This window comes from Odocoileus virginianus, chromosome 2 (genome assembly GCF_023699985.2).
Source record: "Odocoileus virginianus isolate 20LAN1187 ecotype Illinois chromosome 2, Ovbor_1.2, whole genome shotgun sequence".
In the NCBI taxonomy this organism is placed as follows: Eukaryota; Metazoa; Chordata; class Mammalia; order Artiodactyla; family Cervidae; genus Odocoileus; species Odocoileus virginianus.
The window spans coordinates 45,032,411-45,057,239 of record NC_069675.1 but is presented as its reverse complement, the minus strand read 5'-3'; the positions used below and the strand labels follow the sequence as shown (position 1 = coordinate 45,057,239).

General features: G+C 42.0%; 1 pseudogene and 1 gene segment (V, D, J or C); both read right to left on the bottom strand.

Annotated features, from left to right (window-relative positions):
• LOC110132584 (immunoglobulin kappa constant-like) overlaps positions 1 to 24,829 on the bottom strand; it is an 87,407-nt gene that overhangs the window by 13,392 nt on the left and 49,186 nt on the right.
• Positions 1,982 to 24,543, bottom strand: LOC139031487 (testis-specific Y-encoded-like protein 5; annotated as a pseudogene).

Below are 24,829 nucleotides of genomic sequence, written 5' to 3'. Positions count from 1 at the left end.
GCTGTCTAGGTTTGTCATAGCTTTTCTTCCAAGGAGCATCTTTAAATTTCATGGCTTTAGTCATCATCTGCAGTGATTTTAGGATCCGAGAAAATGAAGTCTGTCACTGTTTCCATTGTTTTCCCATCTATTTGCCACGAAGTGATGGGACCAGATGCCACGATCTTTGCTTCTTGAATGTTGAGTTTTTTTTTCTTTTTTTAGAGATTCAAGCTTTTATTTTTTTTCCATCATGCAAGTAAGCTTACAACTATTTATAGTGTTTCAAAACAAAGAAATAATTGCATTATTACCAGAGTGCCAAATTACCAAGTAAGACAACCAGTTACTGATTACTTTTGGGAGGTTATTTTCACAGAACACAGCAACAATTTCCAAATTATAATTTACTTTCAAGATCATTGTTATATCATGAGACCAGGACATGCTGATAATTGTAACAATCACACAAAGTCTCCATCTTACAGGTGGAAAAAAGACTGTTATTCTGGTGAAAGATCTCAAGTAAGCACCGTATCAAAGACTGATAGATAAGTCTTTGAAAGAGTTTACAACAGAGCAGTCTCTCTTTCCTCTTGTGGATGCAGGGAAAATGCAGCCTCATCACTTTTTGAGACTTCCTGTAAATTATGAAGACTTTCATATCTGAGGCCCATCTCTGGAACATCATTAGTTAACATGAAAAGCAAAAAGCAGACCTGATGGAATAGTGATAGTGCACCCACCACTATCACCACCAGCAGAGTGTCTTAGTCTCCCAAAGTGGTCCTGGTTGAACTGGCACAGTGTCTTGGACTTTTGATAAACAATACAGGCAGGGAGAGGGAGATGCAGATAAAATCAGGTTGACCATAATTGATAAATGATGTAGCTAGGTGACAGCACATGGGGTCTCTCCACTTTGCACATGTTGAAAATGTTGGTAATAAAGAGGGAAAAACTTTAAGGACAAAAAAGCAGATTGTACAGCTCTATTTTTCCATTAGGCGAAAAAATGGGGAAAATGGTAAGATTTACTCAGAGACAAAATAAGCAGCATATAGCACTAATCTTCCACATAACACAAGGCCACATCTGAAGCCACAGCTTGATGACGGTGAGCGCATGTCCACACATACCAGCCTGCCCATCAGTCCGGCAGCCAGTAGGGTTCCTGGAAGGCTGGAGAGGGTAGGTGTGGATCTCATGCACTGGCAGAGGGCCTGTGTCCACAGGTAGTTCTTGAGGTCCTTGTTGACCAGGAAGCCAATTGGGCCAACAGCAACTTAGACAAAACTCAATGGCTTGACAGTGATGAGGCATGGTGCGGACCTTGACAAAGGTTTACCAGGAAGGAGAAAGGCCCAGAGGCAGGAAGAAATGCAGAATAGTGCAGAACACACAGCAAACTGCTTCTCACTCTTAATCTCAATCTGTGTCCAGGAGGTAGCATGGATCCCTGGCCAAAGCCAGAGATCCTGTAGGTGGACCTTGGCTGGTGACCCCAGAACCAAGGGACAATCTGTTTTGGTTGATGGCCAATGCCATATGCACTAGCTTCATTTTGCAGTGGCAACAGAAAAGCTTGCCGCAGACGGGATGCATGGCTGGCAGGAACTTGAAGCCCAGCAAGTCACAGGCCCTGAAGTAGCAGAGCTTGAGGAGGCACTGGTCCTATTGTTGGATGACTCATGAGTGCCCATGTTAAAGACAGGTGGCAGAGGCCATAGCCAAGAACAGGGTACAGCACACATCTGAATCATGTGAGTTTAACCTATAAACAAGGAGGGGTGAGATCAAGTAACATGTGGTACAAATGTAAAAAAAGCAAGAACCTCACGGGGAAGCAAAAGAACATGATCATAAATGCCATATTCCTGTAACTGAACTCCAATAGGAATACAGTGCACAGAGACCAACACGAAGAGAAGGCAGACAGCCAAACACATAAGGTCAGCCAGGCAGAGGGCCAGCAGGAGGTAGGATGGAGACTTGGGCAGGATCAGTCGGACTTGTTTACCCCAGGTTCTGGGGTCTCCACGGGCTGCCTTGCTGCCCCTGGCGTGCCCTCCTTTCCTTTCTCTGCACGGGCCCTTTCACTCACAAGGCAGTACTGTAAGGGACTGAGCCACAACTCCTCCTACTCCTCCTTGATTATCTCCACAATCTTGTCAGACTCAACGGAGCTGTGGTTTGAAAACCACCCAAAGATGCTCTGGCTGTTGTCAGGTTTCTCCTGGCTAAGGATCTGTTGATCATCCCAGAGGAGCCACTGGATTGGAATAGAACGAGACACCACCTGGTCCGCAGGGCCACTTCCGTATTCTTTGATGAGCACCGTATTTTGGAAATAGGTGTTCCACCCGAAGTAGAACTTGATTTTGTAGACCAATTTCGCGAGGCCAAGCTCTTCCACCTCCAAGCTATTCAAGTAGCTGAGGACCTCTTTATCTTAGTTATTCAGAAAGGATGAGAGCTGGGAGTGGTTCTGAAAATCCTGCCCCCAGAAGCCTGGAATATTCTGGATAAGGAGGTTCCTGTGCTCTAAGCGGTGCAGCCGCCAACTGCACAAACTTGCGGGAAAGCCGGAACTAGGCCCTGTCCGCCTGGGTGTTCATGGTCTCCAGCTTAGGCTGGACGTTTCAGCATACCCGTGCTGCCCTCTGTCGCTGCAGGCCCTGACCCTGCATTCTCCATCTTCTGTCCCACTGGAACGGAGGCAGACTCCCCAGTGGCCCCTTTCTTCAGCTTCCCACCTGCTAAGGCTGGAGACCCCCTCCCCACTTCACTACAGGTGTCTGGGGCCTTCTTCACAGCGGGGCTGTGCCGATTCCCAACGCGGGGGCCATTTTTCGGCCTTCCCACGGTTTCCATGAAGATAATGTTGGTCACCAGGTGCTCCGGGAGGGATGTGGCCTTCCCCGGGCCGGGCCTGGTCACGACCTGCCCGTGATTTCTGCCGCCTGGGCCTGGAGTGCGAGACCACAATCTAGGGGGAGCCGGCAGGCACCCTCTTCCCGGGACCGGTGAGGGTGGCGCGGGCGCAGCGGTTTCCAGGCCACCCCAACCCGCGCCAGCCTGCATCTGTGCTGCCTTGGTCTCTTTCCCAAGCTTCTGGCGCTCTGGGGGGTCTGGGTCGCGTGGGACGTCGTCAGGAGCAACGTGAACTCGGCCTTTGGCCGGGCTTTTGCCATGACTTTTGGCGCGGGAGGACTTTCTACCTTTACTTCAGCCGCGCGTGGTGGCGGCCCACCCGACTCAAAGCCACGCAGAGACAGGCTCCTGGCGCCGGCTTGCGGTACTTGAATGTTCAGTTTTAAGCCAACTTTTTCACTCTCCTCTTTCACCTTCATCAAGAGGCTCTTTAGTTCCTCTTCACTTTCTGCCATAAGGGTGGTGTCATCTGCATATCTGAGGTTGTTGATATTTCTCCCGGCAATCTTGATCCAGCTTGGGCTTCTTCCAGCCCAGTGTTTCTCATGATGTACTCTGCATAGAAGTTAAATAACCAGGGTGACAATATACAGCCTTGACGTACTCCTTTCCCAATATGGAACGAGTTTGTTGTTCCATGTCCAGTTCTAACTGTTGCTTCTTGGCCTGCATACATGTTTCTCAGGAGGCAGGTAAGGTGGTCTGGTATTCCAATCTCTTTAAAAAATTTTCACAGTTTGTTGTGTTCCACACAGTCAAAGGCTTTAGCGTAGTCAGTGAAGCAGAAGTAGATGTTTTTTCTGGAATTCCCTTGCTTTTTCTATGATCCAGTGAATGATGGCAATTTGATTTCTGGTTCCTCTGCCTTTTCTAAATCCAGCTTGAACATCTGGAAATTATCGGTTCGTGTACTGTTGAAGCCTAGCTTGGAGAATTTTGAGTATTCCTTTGCCCCGGTACCTGCCCCCATACTAATCAGCATATTGATTCAAAGTCTCTTAGTCTGGCGCTGGGGAGAGAAGCGCTCACTTCCCTTAATGTGACTGCTTCCCTTAAGCTCCTCAACCACCAAAGTGCCCTGTTTACCTTGGCTGAGACTAGACTTCCAAACCTAACAGCACACAATTGAAGAGGGCAGGACAGCAAGAAAACAAACAACAAACCAAAAGAAAAATATCAAAAAAGCAACAGATTGAAGCAAGGAATAATTGGACTTTTATGTTGAATATGATAGACTTGTCCACCACTCTCAAACTGCCCTTTGCAAGGACAGAGAAATATAAAAATGAGAATAAATATATTTCATGAAGCATCACAAAGGAGAAAGAATAACTGAGGGAAAACTGCAAAGATTGCAATTGTGTGATTGAAATGATGGAGGAACTAGAATCTTCCATTCCTTGGAAAAAATAGGCAGAGATCTTTGAAGCCTCCAGTATTAGTTTTGCCCTCAAAGCCCTCAGAAAAGCACATGCACCTCAGAGCTAAAAGGCATTGGGTGAACTTCCCTGGTGGTCCAGTGGCTAAGACTTTGGGCTCCCAATGCAGGGGACCCAGGTGTGACTGCTTGTCAGAGAACTAGATTCCATATGATGCAAGTAAAGATCCCAATGAAGACTGAAGATCCCACACAACTAAGATCTGGTGCAGCCAAAAAGTAGAAAAGGCATTGGGACTGGAAGTTAGAAGGGGGGCCCTGGAAGGTGGAATAACACTGGGCTACCTACCACTCAGCCTTCAGGTCATGTGAATAGTGATGGCAATAAAAAGGGATCAATTGACAGGTATCCAAGAGCGATGAGATAAAAGTTTTATAAGGCACCGGAAGGAAAAAAAGTAGTTAAAAACCTAAACCAATGTAGCAAAATTCAGGAAAAGGAAATTAAGAAAAAATCAAGAGAAAAATACGATCAACAGAAATGTAAAATAAGATGGGAGGACCAAGTACAAATAGAACAAACTACATAAATATCAAGTTATCCCAAAACTTGAAAATAAGGCAAAAAAGAGATATTGACACAAATTTTCTCCTTGATCAAATTCTACTTAGGCTACTCTGAACTCTCTTCTCAAGCAGGCCCTGAATTTTGGGCTTCTCTGTTTGTCACTACTTTGTCCAGTTTTAGCATGAATCCTGCTAAAGTCAGTTTAACCAAAATTCCCCATCCTGGGTCTCCTTACCCTCACCCCTTGATATCTAACTCAGTTTTTTATACTCCGTCATCTCCCAGACAGTATGTGAGGACTCTGGCCTGCCGTCAGCAAGACTCCCATCATATAGGTTCAGCCAGACTCAGAATTACCGCTGCTGTTTCCTCTTAGTAATTTTCCATCTACTGACCCCAACTCCAGCCTTCTCAACTTGACTATAAATTTCCACTAGTCCTTGTATTTGAAGCCCAGTATTTGAAGTCCTCCCCTTTTGTATAACCTCATTGTTGCATTGCGGACCCTACACTTCCGGTGATGGTCCTGAATAGGATCTTCCTTGTTTGTATACATTGAGTGGCTTGTGGGAGCCTTGACCAGAGACCGAACCAAGACCCTGGCAGTGAGAGCACAGAGTCCCAACCACTGGACCACCAGGGAATTCCCAAGCCTTTTTACCATTCTTTAACAATCATCATACATAATTTTTCTTCAACACTATTGGTCCTTTTCAAGGTCATTTGATTTACTAGGAAAATAAAGTTTGTTTGGCTTGTATTTATTACTGATAAAGATTCAATTCCAAAAAGTTAGACCTAGAAAAAACTGATATGAAAATGATAAATGATTTTTGTATGGGAAGACCATAATACTTAAGGTTTTATTGCTATATCTGGGCTTCCCTGGTGACTCAGATCTTAAAGAATCTGCCTGTAATGCAGGAGACCTGAGTTTGATCCCTGGGTTGGGAAGATCCCCTGGAGAAAGGAATTGGCAACCTATTCCAGTATTCTTGCCTGAAAAATTCCATGGACAGAGGAGCCTGGTGGGCTATAGTCCATGGGGTCACAAAGAGTCAGACACAACGGAGTGAATAACCCTTTAACTTTCAAAATATTAATCAATTTTTTGTTTTGTTTAGCAATCTTATTCCAGCCTTGATAGGCCTGTGTCTGTGCTGACTAAAGAAAGGGTGGGTCTCATGACATCCTCAACTGACTCTATCTAATCAGAAAGAATTCCTCAAAAGGAGAGGTCTGTTTACTTTTAGGAAGTGCAAGGATGCAGTTAGGAAATGAAATGTCCATTGCTGTCTGTTCTTTGTGTATTTTGAACCCAAAGCTGATGAATTAGGATATTTTGACTATCATATAAAAGATACAATTCACCAAGAAGTCTTGTGATGGACTTTTATCACAGTGCATTAAATATATTAAAATATTTTTGTTAGAGACACAATAAGAACTTGAGAAAATGACAGTTACACTAAAGTATGTATATACTTTCCACATAGAGAAGTTGGGGTCAACACAATGAAAAACTTGAACCTCTCTCCCCGACACGCATCATTTTATCTTGTGTGGAATCGGAGAACAGACCATAGTGTGTTGTGTTGGCATAAACATGTTAAAGATTAGGTGTCTCCTTCCCAAGTATGTTTATGTAACAAGGGACACTTCCAACTGTAGCTGGGGATATTTCTGGGTTCCCTGGTTAAGAAGCACAAGTTTAAATAGATTCTTTCTAATCTTTTTTTGTTGTTCAGTCACTCAGTCATGTCTGACTCTTTGCGACCTCATGGACTATAGCACCCAGTCTTCCCTGTCCATCACCAACTCCCAGAGTTTGCTCAAGCACATGTCCTTAACCATCTCATCCTCTGTCGTCCCCTTCTCCTCCTGCCTGAGGAGACTGGTGGACTGCAGTCCATGGGGTTGTAAAGAGTTGGATACGACTGAGCAACTGAATGCACAGATATCATCTCATACAGAGGCAACGTTTAGAAATTGAAAGCATTCTTTTTCTTGTGATGATAACTCTTAGGATTTACTTTCCTAACAGCTTTTATATGCAGCATACAGTGGTGTTAATTATCTTTATCAGGTTGCACATTATATCCCTAGGACTTATTTATCTCAAAACTGAAAGTTTGTGACTTTTGACCACCTTCATCCAGTTTGCTTTTTGAATAGCTACATAATGTGCACATTCCTCATCTCCCAAAATAAATGGAATAATTTGCCCAAGAAGAGGTAGACACTAATTTAGAAGAAATTTAGGAGTTTGTCAAAGAACTAACTCCTCCAAAAGAACCTAATACAAGGTAGTTTTCAAGAAATTTCTTTATATAAGTTTTTTTTTGTCTTGAAACTGATAATTTCCTAGGTCAAGCAGTTACACGTAAATGTAATACTTTTCAATTTATTCTCTGAATTGGCATGAGTACGATACTGTGGGTAGACTGGAGTAATCCTCAAAAGAAACCTGGGACTCCTACAGATTAGAAGGCCTCATCTCTATTCCTTTAACCCTAAATCCAGTAATTTCTGCGGCCTTTTAAAGTGCAGTGAAGAGAAAGAGTAAACAATATTTAGTCCATCTTGTAATTGACCCGGCTGGAAGTTTGACGTACAGCAGACAAAGGGTAGTTGCCACAGGTAATGGCATGCACCAGGAGGGGTCCACCCAAGTGTAAGCCACGTACACAGGACACATCAACCTAGGGAAAAACCAGGATTGCAAAACTATACACAAAGTGTCACAAAGTGTCATTGCCAACTCCACGAAAAAGACAATTTTTCACATCCCTCAATATTTCTTGAATTACACAGGCATCTCATAAGGGCTTGTACTCACCACTGTGCTCTCAGTAACTAACAGGTGTCTGGCATACACTTGGAGTGAAATGAGCAAAGATTGTTCTTCCATCACATGGTATTTGCTGTTTTCTCCTCTCTTGCTCTGGCACCCTCCAGTGATAACTTTACATACTTTATGAAGTCCTGAAGGTCCTGTGTGGACCACATAAACTCTGGAAAATTCTTAATACCAGACCACCTGACCTGCATCTTGAGAAATGTGTATGCAGGTCAGGAAGCAACAGTTAGAACTGGACATGGAGCAACAGACTGGTTCCAAGCTGGGAAAGGAGTATGTCAAGGTTGTATATTGTCACCCTGCTTATTTAATTTATATGCAGAGTACATCATGAGAAACATTGGGCTGGATGAAGCACAAGCTGGAATCAAGATTGCCAGGAGAGATGTCAATAATCTCAGATATGCAGATGACACCACCCTTATGGCAGAAAGTGAAGAGGAACTAAAGAGCCTCTTGATGAAGGTGAAAGAGGAGAGTGAAAAAGTTGGCTTAAAGCTCAACATTCAGAAAACTAAGATCATGGCATCTGATCCCATTACTTCTTGGCAAATAGATGGATAAACCATGGAAACAGTGACAAACTTTATTTTTTGGGGGCTCCCAGATCACTGCAGATGGTGACTGCAGCCTTGAAATTAAAAGATGCTTACTCCTTGGAAGAAAAGTTATGACCAACCTAGACAGCATATTAAAAAGCAGAGGCATTACTTTGCCAGCAAAGTTCCATCTAGTCAAAGCTATGGTTTTTCCAGTAGTCATGTATGGATGTGAGAGTTGGACTATGAAAAAACCTGAGCGCTGAAGAATTGATGCTTTTTTCAACTGTGGTGTTGGAGAAGACTCTTGAGAGTCCCTTGGACTGCAAGGAGATCCAACCAGTCCATCCTAAAGGAAACCAGTCCTGAATATTCAAAGTAAGGACTCTTGCTGAAGCTGAAACTCCAGTAGTTTGGCCACCTGATGTGAAGAACTGACTCACTGGAAAAGACCCTGATGCTTGGAAAGAGAAGGGGGTGACAGAGGATGAGATGGTTGGATGGCATCATTGACTCAATGGACATGAGTTTGAGTAAACTCTGGGAGTTGATGATAGACAGGGAGGCCTGGCATGCTGTAGTCCCATGGGGTCGCAAAGAGTCAGACACAACTGAGCAACTGAACTGAACTGAAGCCCTAAAAACTCCAGATGGTGGTGCTTTAAATGGGGTTGTCTGGGCTGAGTCTGGAACCATGTTAGACTGAGTAGAAGATAGACCTAGTATGATCTTGGAGGGTCTTTGTAGATTTGTGGACTGTTTGATCTGGAAGAGACAAGCCATGTCTAGCTTCATTCATTAGAAACAGGAAAAAACTTTAGTCCCTAAGAGAGGAAGTGATTCACTTGAGGCCACAAAGGGGTTAAGGACTGAGTTAGCAGGAAGAACCCAATTAAAGCACCTCCATCACTTTTCCTGAGGCCTTTGGCAGAATCTTCATAAACCAGGAAAATTCTTTGCACAGTTGCCATCTGTTCTCCTCAAGGTAGAGCGCATACTTTAATGCATTTTCTCAAAGTCCAGTGAAAGAATGAAAAATGAGCCTGTACAGCATGAGAGTATGATCCTTTCTTCGGCATAACTAAGCTACTCTGGAACTCAGTCAGGATACAAACATCACCCTTAACACTGAAGAGCCTAAACTACTGATTTTTATAACTGACGACACCAAGGCCTTCCTTAATAATACTAAGTTTGTAAGAACATAGTCACGGTTTGAACCTTTGCCTTCTAAGAGCCATTTTGTTATTTCACTGTGAAAGTGAAAGTTGCTCAGTCATGTCCCATTCTTTGCAACCCCATGGACTGTAGCCTGCCAGGCTCCTCTGTCAATGGAATTCTCCAGGCAAGAACACTGGAATGGATAGCCATTCCCTTCTCCAGGGGATCTTCCCGAGCCAGGGATCAAACCCAGGTCTCCCACATTGCAGGCGGACTCTACCGTCGGAGCCACCAGTGAGACACCAAAATACTGGAGTGGGTAGTCTATCCCTTCTCCAGGGGACCCTCCCAACCCAGAAATTGAACCAGGATTTCCTGCATCACAGGTAGATTCTTTACCAGCTATAATTTCACTAAATGCTGTCAGTTGGAATAATCTTTAGCCTGATAAGTACATTAACTAAGAACAATGATTTGTTGTTGTTGTTTAGTTGCTCAGTCATGTCTGACTCTTTGCAAGCCCATGGACTACAGCATGCCAGGCTTCCCTGTCCTTCACTTTCTCCCCTCTCCTGGAGTTTGCTCAAACGCATGTCCATTGAGTCAGTGATGCCATCCAACCAACTCATCCTCTGTGGCCCCCTTCTCCTCCTGCCCTCAATCTTTCCCAGCATCAGGGTCTTTTCCAGTGAGTTGTCTCTTTGCATCAGGTGGCCAAAGTATTGGAGCTTCAGCTTTAGCATCAGTCCCTTGGATGAATATTCAAGGTTGATTTCCTTTGGGATTGACAATGATAGGTACTCTGATAGATATTTCCCAAAGCTTGAGTGATTTAATGCATTAGAAATCTGTCACTTGTGCAAAGTTCTGATTGGCAGTGGAGAGTGAGGTTTCTGTCCCATGCCATCTCCAAGGGATCCAGGCTGAAAAATGTCATCTTTAGCATAAAGCTCCCATAATGAGTGGCAAGAGTACAGATCATGAAAGAAAAACCAATCTCAGAGTTGCAGCCAGAGGCTTTGGGGATGATGACTTACATAATGAAATTCAGAGGCTTTGGGGATGATGACTTACATAATGAAATTCTCCATAGCACAGGGAACTCTATTCAATGCTCTGTGGTGACCTAAATGGAAAGGAAATTCACAAAAGAGGAGATATATGTATACTTATGGCTGATTCACTTTGCTATACAGCAGAAAGTAACACAACATTGTAAAGCAATCATAGTTCAATAAAAAAAAGAAAAAAAGCTGATGATTCTAAAAAAGAATATTATTCTAATCTCCTATTATGATTTATATTTTTAAATGGTGATGGTAGTTGGTGGTTTAGTTGCTCAGTCGTGTCCGACTCTTTGGGACCCCATGGACTGTAGCCTGCCAGGCTCCTCTGTCCATGGAATTCTCCAGGCAAGAATACTGGAGTGGGTAGCCATTTCCTTATCCTATATTTCTAAATATAGGATAGTTTTCTGGTAGTTTACTCTCTTTTACTATTTCCTGAAGTATAGGGATTTTTTTTAGGTTTTGGTAAAAGTTAACCATACGTTTATCTGGACCTGGGCATTGATTTAAGTGAAATTTCTGTAACAACATATTTAGAGACAATCAAGGAAGTTGAATAGAAACTGGATATTAGCTATATTAGGGAATTTTTATTTCTGTATTATAGTGGCATGGTGGCTGTTTAGAAAAACTCATCAGTTAGCAGTGTACTGAAATTCTTAATGGATTCACTTCAAAATACTTTGGTGTGTTGTGTGTTTTATATATCTTTTATAAAGTTGACCACTTCTATAAACATTAAAAATAAAAATAATTGAACAGAAACAGTGTCACTGCTATATTTAAATCGGATAAACAACAGAATCCTGCTCTATAGGACAGGGAACTCTGCTTGGTGTGTGGCAACCTGGATGGGAAAGAAGTTTGGGGGAGAATGGATACATTTATATGTATGGCCGAGGCCCTTTGCTGTCCACCTGAAACTATCACAACATTGTTAATCAGCCCTACTCCAATATAAAATAAGAAGTTAAAGAAATCAATAGGGGAAACAGAAACATAAAAAAATTCCCATTAATGCCAGAAAAAGAGGGAAAAAGAAACAAAAGTTTGGACCCAATAGAAAACAGTTGGCAAAGTGGTAGGTTTTAATCCAGACAATTAAAATCAGATTAAATGTGAATAATCTAAACATACCAATTAAAAAGAGACTGTCAGTTTAGATAAAAAGAAAAACCCAACTAGATGCTGCCTACAAGCAAAGATGATGGTGAAGTTGTGATCAGTTCAGTTCAGTTCAGTTCAGTCACTCAGTCGTGTCCAACTCTTTGCAATCCCATGAATCGCAGCATGCCAGGCCTCCCTGTCCATCACCAACTCCTGGAGTTTACTCAAACTCATGTCCATCGAGTCGGTGATGCCATCCAGCCATCTCATCCTCTGTCATCCCCTTCTCCTCCTACCCCCAATCCCTCCCAGCATCGGGGTCTTTTCCAGTGAGTCAACTCTTCACACATGAGGTGGCCAAAGGATTGGAGTTTCAGCTTTAGCATCAGTCCTTCCAATGAACACTCAGGACTGATCTCCTTTAGGATGGACTGGTTGGATCTCCTTGCATTCCAAGGGACTCTCAAGAGTCTTCTCCAACACCATAGTTCAAAAGCATCAATTCTTCTGTGCTCAGCTTTCTTCACAGCCCAACTCTCACATCCATACATGACCACTGGAGAAATATTTGGGGTTTTGAAGGTGACTGACTTGGGTGGTAGTTGTACAAAGATATTTCCTTTATAATTACTTGTTATACTTCATTTTGTGTACTTGATATGTATATTCCCAATAAATAAAGTTAACTGGCCAAAAAAAAAAAAAAAATCCACAAAACCCAAACAGTGTCAGGTTGTTGACTGTGACACCCTCAATCTGAAGTCAGAGTGCAGTTATAAGGTTCTGTCAGTAGATGACAGTGCTGTATAAGCCAACAAGACTACAAATGTCTTTGGTGGCATCACGTTTGCTTGATACTTTGTGGTCCCTGCTTCCCTGATAGCTCAGTTGGTAAAGAATCTACCTGCAATGCAGAAGACCCCGGTTGGATTCCTGGGCCGGGAAGATCCACTGGAGAAGGGATAGGCTGCCCACTCCAGGATTCTTGGGCTTCCCTTGTGGCTCAGTGGGTAAAGAGTCTACCTGCAATGCAGGAGACCAGGGTTTGATCCCTGGGTTGGGAAGATCCCCTGGAGAAGGGAAAGGCTACCCACTCCAGTATTCTGGCCTGGAGAATTCCATGGATGGTATAGTCCATGGGGTCTCAAAGAGTCAGACACGACTGAGCGACTTTCACTTTCACCTGTGGTCACTATGGCCTTGTGTTGGTGTCTGTGTATTTGAAGCTGCAGTCATGTCACTTCTGCCATTCTTTACAGACTTTTTTTTTTTTTTTTTGTATCTAAAGATCTTCTCTTTTTGGGTCCTTTGTCTGATGGGACTGTCTCTGGGGTCTTAGTTGAATGGGGCTGGAGCCAAGTCATGTGGCTGCAGTTGGGCTAATGACTGGGTTATGATTGGTAGGTCTGGTGCCCGGGTCATGGATGGGTGTGGTTTATGACAGGTCCCTGGGTAAATGAGAGTGTCCCTGGGACTATGGTCAAGCAGGGCTTAAGCTGAGTCATAGGCTGCTTCTTGGTTAGCAGTTGGGTCTTCAGATGACAAGCCTGTTATCAGGGCATGTATGGGTTTATCTCCTGCTGGGTACCTGGGCAGAATTCTACTCAGGTTGGGTAGGGTTAATGAGTGGGCAGAACCATGGTACTGCAGGGCTGGAGCTGGGTCAAGGGCAACTTCAGGGTCAGCTATTGGGATTAAGGTTGATAAGCCCTTTACCATGGACATGAGTGTGGCTCCTCCTTGATCCTTTGCCATAAAGGGATCATGGTAGGACTACAGCCAAGTGGAGCTTGCACCAAATCTAGCAGGTGCTACCAGGACCGTTTTGTCTATGGATAGTTGCCAAGTCATTGTTTCTGTGGGTGGATGTGGGAGATTGGGGGGGGGGGGCACTAGTGATAAAGAACCTGCCTGCCCATGTAGGAGACGCAAGAGAAGTGGGTTTTCAATTAAAAAATGGGCCAAAGAACTAAACAGACATTTCTCCAAAGAAGACATACAGATGGCTAACAAACACATGAAAAAATGCTCAACATCACTCATTATCAGAGAAAGGCAAATCAAAACCACAATGAGGTACCATTACACGCCAGTCAGAATGGCTGCTATCCAAAAGTCTACAAGCAATAAATGCTGGAGAGGGTGTGGAGAAAAGGGAACCCTCTTACACTGTTGGTGGGAATGCAAACTAGTACAGCCACTATGGAGAACAGTGTGGAGATTCCTTAAAAAACTGGAAATAGAACTGCCATATGACCCAGCAATCCCACTCCTGGGCATATACACTGAGGAAACCAGATCATGAAAGAGACACGTGTACCCCAATGTTCATTGCAGCACTGTTTATAATAGCCAGGACATGGAAGCAACCTAGATGCCCATCAGCAGATGAATGGATAAGAAAGCTGTGGTACATATACACAATGAAATATTAGTAAGCCATTAAAAAGAATACATTTGAATCAGTTCTAATGAGGTGGATGAAACTGGAGCCTATGATACAGAGTGAAGTAAGCCAGAAAGAAAAACACCAATACAGTATACTAACACATATATATGGAATTTAGAAAGATGGTAATGATAACCCTATATGCAAGATAGAAAAAGAGACATAGATGTATAGAACAGACTTTTGGACTCTGTGGGAGAAGGCAAGGGTGGGATGATCTGAGAGAATACCATTGAAACATGTATATTACCAATTGTGAAACAGATCGCCAGTCCAGGTTGAATGCATGAGACAAGTGCTCAGGGCTGATGCACTGGAAAGACCCAGAGGGATGGGATGGGGAGGGAGGCGGGAGGGGGGTTCAGGATGGGGAACACATGTAAATCCATGGCTGATTCATATCAATGTATGGCAAAAACCAATACAATATTGTAAAGTAATTAGCCTCCAACTAATATAAATAAATGAAAAAAAAATGCTTATAACAACTAAAAAAAAAAGTATGAGAATATGTTTCCTTTTCAAGTGCATATAGAGACTTTCATGAAGATAAACTTACCCTGTGTCATAAAATAGGTAAACTTCAATAAAACAGAAATTCTTAGAAAGTTAGAAAAACTCAGACAAACTGACATAAAAAAACATAAAATCTTATTGTCCCTAAGCTGTTAAAAACATTGACTTTGGAATTAAAAACTCATTCCTGAGAAAAAAATTCCAGCCACAGAGTTTCCCTAATAACTCTGTTAACCATTTAAGAAAGAAATATGAGTAGTACCCATGTTTCCAGGAAATAGAGGAAAATGCAAAATTTCCAAAATCATTCCATAAGGACAAACTTACCCTTGTATCAAACCAGAGCAGACAGTACAAGAAATCTACACACCAAAATCTGCAATGAACACAGATCAAAGTCTTAGCAAAGTATTAGCAAATGGAATCCCAACAATTAACTTAGAAAGGGTTCTGCAAGGTGATGAAGTGGTTTAACCCAAGAATGCAGATTTTTTTTTAGCATTCAAAAGAATCAAACCATGTTTTGTCCAAGAAAACTTAAGTGTCTAGGAAGTGAATCCTAAAAAATCTTTAAAATAATATTATTGAAATATGTGCTTTCAGCAAGTCATAGGAAACAAAAGTCCATTATATAAAAATCATGATATAAGACTCACATATATTTCTATGTACTAGCATTAAGAGCTGGAAGCAAAATTTACAATGGCTTCACAAACCTAGAAATGCTTAGGGATATGTTAGCAAATCATATTCAAGTAGTGTACAAGGAAAATTATAAAATATTGCAGAAATAAACTTTAAAAATATTAATAGGTGGAAATACCTAGAGTTCATAGATCTAGTCATATTAAAATGAACAATTCTCTTCACTGAATTTAAAGATTTGACTCAAAATCTAAGCAGTTATAGTTTTGGAAGGTAAAAATATGTATAAATTTAAATAGAAATACGAAGGAACTGAAAACACAAAAATTTTAAAAGGGGTTATAAAACAATGTTTAGCATTTAAAATACTTGAATTCAAGGCTTACTTGGAAGCTATAACAATCAAGCAATTTTGGTGTCAGTAGGGCTTCCCAGGTGGCCCAGGGGTAAAGAATCTGCTTGCCAATGCATTCGCTGGATCAAAGAGAAAGCAAGAAATTCCAGAAAAAACTGCTACCTCTGCTTCATTGACTACACTAAAGCCTTAGACTGTGTGGATCACAACAAACTGTGGGAAATTCTTAAAGAGACAGGAATACCAGACCATCTTACCTGTCTCCTGAGAAACCTGTATGAGGGTCAAGGAGCAACAGTTAGAACCTTACATGGAATAACTAACTGGCTGGTTCAAAGCTGGGAAAGGAGTATAACAAGGCTGTATATTGTCACCCTGTTTATTTAACTTATATGCAGAGTACATCAAGTGAAATGTTGGGCTGGATGAAGCACAAGCTGGAATCAAGATTGCCAGGTGAAATATCAACAACCTCACATATGCAGATGATACCACCAAAGAATTGACGCTTTTGAACTGTGTGGTATTGGAGAAGACTCTTGAGAGTCCCTTTGGCTGCAAGGAGATCAAACCAGGCAATCCTAAAGGAAATGAATCCTGAATATTCATTGGAAGGACTGATGCTGAACCTGAAGCTCCAATACTTTGGCCACCTGGTGAGAAGAGCTGACTCATTTGAAAAGACCCTGATGCTGGGAAAGATTGAAGGCAGGAGGAGAAGGGGGTGACAGAGGACAAGATGGCTGGATGGCATCACTGATTCCAAGGACAAGAGTTTGAGCAAGCTCTGGGAGGGAGGTGATGGATAGGGAGGCCTGGTATGCTGCATACAGTCCTTGGGATCTGCATAGAGAAACGGAGTATTTCCTGCCATATCAGTAGAAAAGAAAGTCACAGTTTTCAGTGATTGCAGCCCTGCAATGTGAGCCGGTTAGCCCTAAGGGAACTCAGGAAGGAGAAGAATACCTGCCATCTAGCATCCATCAAACTACAGTCACTCCCTATGGTGAGCCCCAGGAGGTGGAAAAGAGGATACTGGCTGCAGATAGCTGAGGAGCATATCAAAGAATGATTTCAGTGAACCCAGACTCTTGTATCTTCCCGTAGATAGAAAAGCACTAAATTCCTTAAGCTAGGATGTCTAATTTTCTTTAATTACCAATAATCTTTTGATGTTCAGACTACCTGACCTTTGTTGCAAAACTTCTGTATAACCTCTCCTTGATCCTCAGAGCAGTTCTCTCAGGGCTTATAACATGGCTATGTTATTTTATCTCTGCTTCAAAGCAGACCAATTGAAACAGCTGGCCAATGTGATTGGAAGCTCTTATGGTCTCTACAAAATCAAGTGTATCAAGCATAGCCCTGGAAAGTGTGTTAGTCACTCAGTAGTGTCCAACTCTTTGTGACCCCATGGACTGTAAACTGCCAGTCTCCTCTGTCTGTGGAATTCTCCAGGCAAGAATACTGGAGTGAGTTGCCATTCCCTTCTCCAGGGGATCTTGCCAACCCAAGGATCAATCCTGGGTCTTCTGCATTGCAGGCAGATTCTTTATGTCTGAACCACCAAAGAAGCCCATAGCACTGGAGGTAGTAGAAAATATAGAAATACATAGAAAAAGGAAGTGAATATACATGTATGTGAAGAAACCTTATGTAATAAATCCCAATGGGCAAGGTAGTTCCACATGTTGAAGATTTTCAGTAGCAGCTGAGGTCATCCCTCTGAAGGCCTTTGGAGGATTTTGAAACAGAATATATCACTGTGGGAGGGATATTCTCATCGTGTTGACAGAAGTAATAAGCAGAATCTTCTGATTTGATGTCATCAATTGTCAGGGTAAAATCTATGTCATACCCTCTGCCACTGAACCGGGATGGAACCCCAGAGATAAGAGTAGAAGCCTGTTTAATAATGAGCTTAGGAGTTTGTCCTGGTTTCTGTTGGCACCAGTACAAGTCATCATCCACTTTTTGGCTGGCTTTGCAGGTGATAGTGACTCTGTCTCCTGGAGTCACTGACACCGTTGCTGGAGATTGTGTGAGGGTTATTTCTGCTATAGTCTCTATTTAAGGGAGAAAATAGAAAAGATAATTCAAAAATATCATATTCAGCGAGAATGACAAAAATCAATTTCATATACAAATGCATTTTTGGGGGTCAAGATTCAGAAGAGGGAAATTATTTTTCTTATCAGAGATCCAGAGGAGCAGGAAGATGAGGTGAGCCTGGGAGCCCATGGTCTTGGCAGGACCTTCACTTGTGGTCAGTGTCTTTACCCATACTTTATATGGCCTCTGAGATGTTGAGGGACTTACATATGGAAGCAATATGCAAATAATATGTTATGTGGGGATGGGACGGGGAGGCAGTGTTTAAATGGCAAAGTGTGAGACTTCATGCATGAGCGTGGTTCATGGTGTTATTGTCATAGCTTTGCTTGCTTTCAAAAGGGCCGTGACTAAAATCTAAACTCCTGGGCAACTATCATCCTCTTTCCTTTGCTTTGCTTTTTTTCAACCAGACTGTTCATTATACTGCAAGATTCAGCGCTCCATCTTTTGCCATTCTGATGCTAAATAAACTGGGGTGATACATTTGTTTAGTCACTAAGTCATGTCCAACTCTTTCATGACCCCATGGACAATAGCCCTCAGGCTCCTCTCCGCTTGGGATTTCCCAGGTGAGAATACTGGAGTGGGTTGCCATTTCCTTCTCCAAAATAAACTGGGTTGATAGATACCATGTCACTATTCTTGACATCACCAACCACTCCCTTTCTTTGGGTTGCATACTCATGAATGTATTCTAATTATTTCAGTCATGGTTGAATACGGGATTCAGAGAGGCGTCTGTTTAACGCTGTTTCCAACTGCACACATGGTTCTAGGATTGCTCAGCTCTTTCTTACAATATTTACACACATGTTACTTGTCCTAAACTGAATTTCTTACACGGAGATTTTTTTCACATTTAAATTTTTTATTTCCTTTTGACTCAAGTGAATTAATGCCTACTCAATGGTACTGGGTAGTACCTAAAATAATTTCTTTGTATACCATCCATCTACATTTAAGAAAAACTACATGAAGCAATTGAAAGTGGACACTGAGAATTGTAGCTAAATAGTAGGGCAAAGAGATGAAGGGTGAGACAATAAATTGCTACCATCAATTTGAAAGAAGGTAAGATATGTACCTTGCTTTTCCTCGTTTGGATGTATGTTAGATGCTCAGTCATGTCCAACTCTTTGTGACCCCATATACTGTAGCCTGCCAGGCTCCTCTGTCCATGGAGGTCTCCAGGCAAGAATACTGGAGTGGGTAGCCATTCCCTTCTCCAGGGGATCTTCCAAATCCAGGGATTGAATCTGGGTCTCCCGCACTGCAGGCAGGTTCTGAGGTTTTAGTATCTGAGCCACCAGTGAAAGCCCTGCTTTTTCCTAATCAAATTCTTTTTATCTGATGTTCACTCAAAAACTTATATGATAATGTTCATGGAAGTGTTATTGATTGACCATAATAGTGGGAAGAGTTTAAATGTCCATTAACTGTTGAATGGAAAAGCAAAATGTCTCATAATCAACGCTATTTGATTATACAAGGACATACTGTATGGCACAGAGAACTCTGCTAAATATTATGTAACAATCTAAATTGGAAAAGAACTTGAAAATAGATGCATGTATAGTATTAACTGAATCATTTTGTTCTACTCCTAGAACTAACACAACACTTAGTCAACTATACTCCAATATAAAATCAAAAGTTAAAAACAAAAAATATCATTGGCCATAAAAAGGAATGAAGTACTATAATATATTACAACATGGAAAAACTTTGCAAACACTATGGTAATTGAAATAAGCCAATCACAAAAGAACATATATAGAATGATTTATTTATATGACGTATCCACAACAGGTACAGACATAAAAGTAGATTAGTGGTTAGACTTGGGAATATTTGATGATGGAGGAAATGGGGGGTAACTGGTAATGGGTACAGGATTTCTTTTTGAGAATATTCTAAAATTATCATGGTGATGATGACACAACTCTGTCAGTATACTAAAGTCTATCATATTGTACAGTATAAATTAGTGAACTATATTGTATATGATTTGTAATGCCATAAGTGGGAGTGTGTGAGTACTCAGCTGTGTCTGACTCTTTGTGACCCCATGGACTGTAGCCCACCAGGCTCCTCCATCCATGGAATTCTCCAGGCAAGAATACTCTGGAGTAGGCTGACATTTCCTCCTCCAGGGGATCTTCCTGACCCAGAGACTGAACTCACTGTCTTGTGTGATTCCGGCATTGCAGGTGGATTCTTTACCACTTGAGCCATAATGCCATAAAGCTGTTACTAAAAGTCTAGGATTTCAAGAATAAGAGACCTTGGATGAGGAATAACAGGAATATGTAAGTAATAAAAACCAAAAGAGCTATTTGTAAGTCTGGGGCTTTATGTTTTGAGATGTGTTTTGAACATTTAAAGATGATCCATTTTTTGGAATTATTGAGAAAGAACTTTGTCCTAAAATGGACAGTAAAATTTACGTGATGCTCTCCAACTAGGTAGATGACCTTGAAGAACTGCTACCAGCTATATTTGGCTTTATTCATCTCATTCCTATTAAATGGTCCTGCAAATGTGATTTTTAAAAAAATTATCTTGGGATTTTGATTTTGATTAGATTGTTCCACTTTCCTTGAATAATGTTCTGGGGTCTATGGTGTGTTTTGCTATTTTTCCTAAATATTTGATGCTTTGGATGCTCTTGTAGATGGTGTGCTTTGTAATTTTAATTTTTATAATTTGTTGTAGTGGTAGAAAAATTAAATTGCTGTTTTCTAATTATTAACCTCAAATCCAATGGTTTGCTATTTCTTTTATTAAATGCAGTTGTTTGTTGTTTATTTTGAATTTTCTTTGCATACACTCCATTCACCTTGAATTATGATAGCTTTAATTCTTCCTTTCTAATTCAGTCTTTGTTGTTATTTTTGCCTTATTGCACTGGCCAGAAGAGGTGTATCTTTAAAGTCATCCATTCATGGGACTCTGATCTAATGCCATTGGCAATGAAATTGTGCCTAAGTATGGTTGTTTATTTTAGTCTGAGAAAAAATCCAGGACTTGGAGTCCAAATCTTGTCATGGAGTTACTTTTCAGAACTTTAAGTCTTCCAAATAGAGGTTGAGATGCTAAAACTGAGCTTCCATAGTAGCAGCTTCTTATAAAGGAAACAACTGGTGTAAATTGAAAAAGAAACCCTCTAAGGTCAATTGGAAGGACTGATGCTGAAGTTCCAATACTTTGGCCACCTGATGCGAAGAGCTGACTCATTAGAAAAGGCCCTGATACTGGGAAAGATTCAAGGCAGGAGGAGTAGGTGATGACAGAGGATGAGATGGCTGGATGGCATCACCAACTCAATGGACACAAGTCTGGGCAAGCTCTGGGAGTTGGTGATGGACAGGGAAGCCTGATGTGTTGCAGTCCATGGGGCCACAAAGAGTCGGACATAACCGAGCAACTGAACTGAATTGAACTGAAGGTCAAGTGGAGGTTTTTGTTTTAGGTTCAAACACTGTGGATACCCGTTAACCACAGTGATAGCAGTAATAAACTGCAGCATCATCAGGCCCCAGGCTTCTGACGGTGAGAGTAAAGTCTGTCCCTGACCCACTGAGCTAGGCTGGGATGCCAGAGGCCCTGCTGGAGGCATCATAGATGAGGAACCTGGGGGACCTGCCCAGGCTTCTGCTGGTACCAGGCTAATTAGCTACTAATACCCTGATTGGAGCTGCAGGTAAGGGTGACTGTTCCCTCTGGAGTCAAACCATGGAGGCTGGAGACTGTGTCAATGTGGCTTCCCCAGTGATTTCTGAGATTGGAAATAAAGTGGAAAAAGTCACTTATGTACCTGTTGGGTACATAAGTGTAGATCAAGGTACATCCTTGATCTACACCAAGCTTTAATTATTGTGCTTGCTGAGGAACAGTGCAGGACCCAGGTGCATGAACACAGTTTTCACTGACATACAGAACCATTCCATGTTCTTCTCACCTGGGAGCCAGAGGAACAGGAGGCAGAGAAGCTGAGCTGGGGCTTCCATGGTCCACTTAAAGGCAGATCGGAGGCAGATCTTCCCAGAGCACTGACTAAGGCATAGATATGGCTTTAAGCAGCAGGGTGGGCTGGGAAGAACGTGGAAAGCATCTGGGGCGGGGGAGCTGGGCTTCCAGCTGCAGAAACCACTTGCCTCCTCTTCTGTACACTTGAGCAGCCCATCCCTAGGTGGTCAAGTTAGAAAGCCTGTTGACTTCATCTGAGAGATGAATTTGTCTCCTCTGGTCAGAGAACTTTCTTCCTGTCTCCTCCTGATTAAGTACTTATCTAGATTCAGAGAGATGGTGTTTGATATAAGCCAGTTGGAAACAAAATAAATGCCTGTGGTCCTATTTTCCTCTTTAAGGCAGCAGTGTGCCTAGATATCTCCCCTGATGCATGACTGCCTCAGAATGGATTCAGGAGTTTATCAGAATTTTATCTTTCAGATAAAACATTCATTTGCTGTTTAATGCTATTCCCAGGGGGCACTTCTGAAGAAGTCATGTTATAGTTTTTATTTTTATTTTTCGATCATGCTGGATGACATGTCAGATTTGAGGTCCCTAACAAGGGTTCAAACCTGTGCCTCCTGCAGTGGAAGTGCAGAACCCTAACCTCTGGACCACCAGGGAATGCCAAGCCTTATTCCTTGTTAGAATTTGTGAAGAGTAACACCAAATTAGGGCAGGGAGCATGGTTGGAAGGGTGACCACAAGTGCGCAGATCAGCAAGACCATGGTTCATCATCCCCTTTCCCCACTCTCAGTGTACTGATACCATATCTATGAAGACAGACAGTGGTTCTGTCCATGCAGGCAGTGAACTTTTCCTTGGCTGATTCTCCATCCTCTACACCACTCAATTCTATACAAAGCATCCATCTCACCCAGACTCAGGTCTTTCTCTCCTTAATAATTTGGGAAAGGTATGTTCAACTCTTGATCTAAATGGAATCCAATCTGGACATGCTTGTGTTCTTGAGAATTGTGCACATGTGGTAGAGAGAGCTTGGCCCAAGGATGTTCCCCTGTTCTGACTGAGCAACCTTTAGGTTACGTTCTTTTGCTCTGATTTCTTATTTCCTATAACTCTGCTCCCTCTTCTCCCAAATCAGTTAAAATCTATTCAATTCCCCAATTTTTCTAAATCTCAAGGAAGCAGTCTTATTAAAACTACTCAAATTTCTAAATGAATCTTCATCCAGTCAGAAATTATGGCTTGGTCCACAGCCAGATGATATCCACCCAATGGTCCAATATTATCATGGCAGAATAAAAAATGCAGAGTATGTCATATGGACAAATAGTATTACTTCATGTTATTAATGTGTAACATATATGATATATTTGTTAGACGTATGTAACTATGTAAATACATGAATTGAAGATCCAAAAATATAAGGGTCACTGGCTTAAGGAATGCCAGCATTTCATGAGGCCTTCCCATTTTAAAAAATTATGAACAAAGGATTTGGTATTATTTCTATGACTCTCATAATTTCTGATTGAGATATGATAGGATTGATTGAGAAAAAGCATCAGAAGCAGAGGAAGCTTGCCTTCTGATGTTGTTATTGTTATTGCACAGTGGGTGAAAAGTCAACTAGAAGATTTACAAGAGTGTTCTTCCTCATACCCACAACTCCCTCTAGACGTGTACAGACGATCATCCATCCAGGAATGCCTGTCTGCTCAAGGGCAGTCTTGTTTCCCCCAAAATATCTTTTATGAGAAAAATGTGGTTTTGAGCCATACGAGGAGGCACTGGGAAGCAGAAGAAAGAACTGGAGAAGCAGGAAGGAGTGTTCGATCCTCAAATAGTGGTTGAGGCACACTATGCTGGTGGAGTAATACTTATTTAAGTATTCTGACTTAGCATGATGGAGAAAGATGTAGTCTGACAGATATACTATTGGCAGATTATTAGGTTATTTTGAAGTGAAAGGCTATTTACTTTTTTGTCAAATAGATTTTTTGAAATTCAAATGTCTTCTATGAACAATATGGTATCTTTAACAAAAACCCCTTTAAATAGAGCCTCATAAACCATACAGAAATCCCCTGATATCCTGTTAAAATGCAGATTCTCATCATTAGTCATAAACCAGGCCTGCTATTTTGCATTAACAAGCTACCAATGATGCCAATGTTTGTGCTCGTTTTTGGACAAACTTTGAGCAGCAAATTAATTGCATATAAAAAAAAGTTCTGTTACTCCAGAGTTTTTTAAAACCAAGAAAATCTCATCTCTTTGTCAAATGATTTCTGTACCCTTAATGTATTGTCCTCATTCTTTCCTGTTTGTTACTTAAAAACATAAGTATTTATGGGGCCATTCCTTAGCTGGCAAAGTCCTAGTTGGGGAAAGTGACCACTCTAGGCTGTCTTCTGATAACTTCCTATTACCACCCTCAATTCTTTTTTTTTTTCCTCTCGTGAGCTTTCTATTTTGTATTGGGGTATAGCTGATTAACAATGTTGTGATAGTTTCAGGTAAATAACAAAGGGACTCAGCCATACACACACATGTATCCATTCTCCCTCAAGCCCTCTGCCATCCGGGCTGCCACAGAACACTGAGCAAAGCCAGGGAGGCTGGAGACTATGTCAGCACGATTTCTCCCATGGTTTATGAGATTGGAAATAAAAGGAAAAGTCATTAAGGTAATCTGGCTCATACCTTTGTCTTCCCAACAGGTCTAGGATCCTTGATCTATACTGAGCTTAATTATTGTGCTTGCTCAGGAAAGGTGCATGACCCAGGTGCATGGATACAGTTTTCACTGACATGCAGAATCATCCCATGTTTCTCTCACCTGGGATCCAGAGGACCAGGAGGCAGAGAAGCTGAGCTGGGGCCTCCATGGTCCATTCTGTGTCCTGACAGAGGCAGACCTTCCCAGAGCTCTAATCTGCATAGATATGGGCTCTGGGCATCAGGGAGGGCTAGGAGGAACATGCAAAACAGCTGGGGTGGGGGAGCTGGGATTCCAGCTGTAGAAACCGTGTGCCTCCTCTTCTCTACACTTGAGTAGTCCACTCCCAGGTGGTCAAGTCAGAAAAGGCTGTTGACTTTGTCTGAGGGATGAATTTGTCTCCTCTGGTCAGAGGATTTTCTTCCAGTGTCCTCCAACTTCATTATTCACCTAGA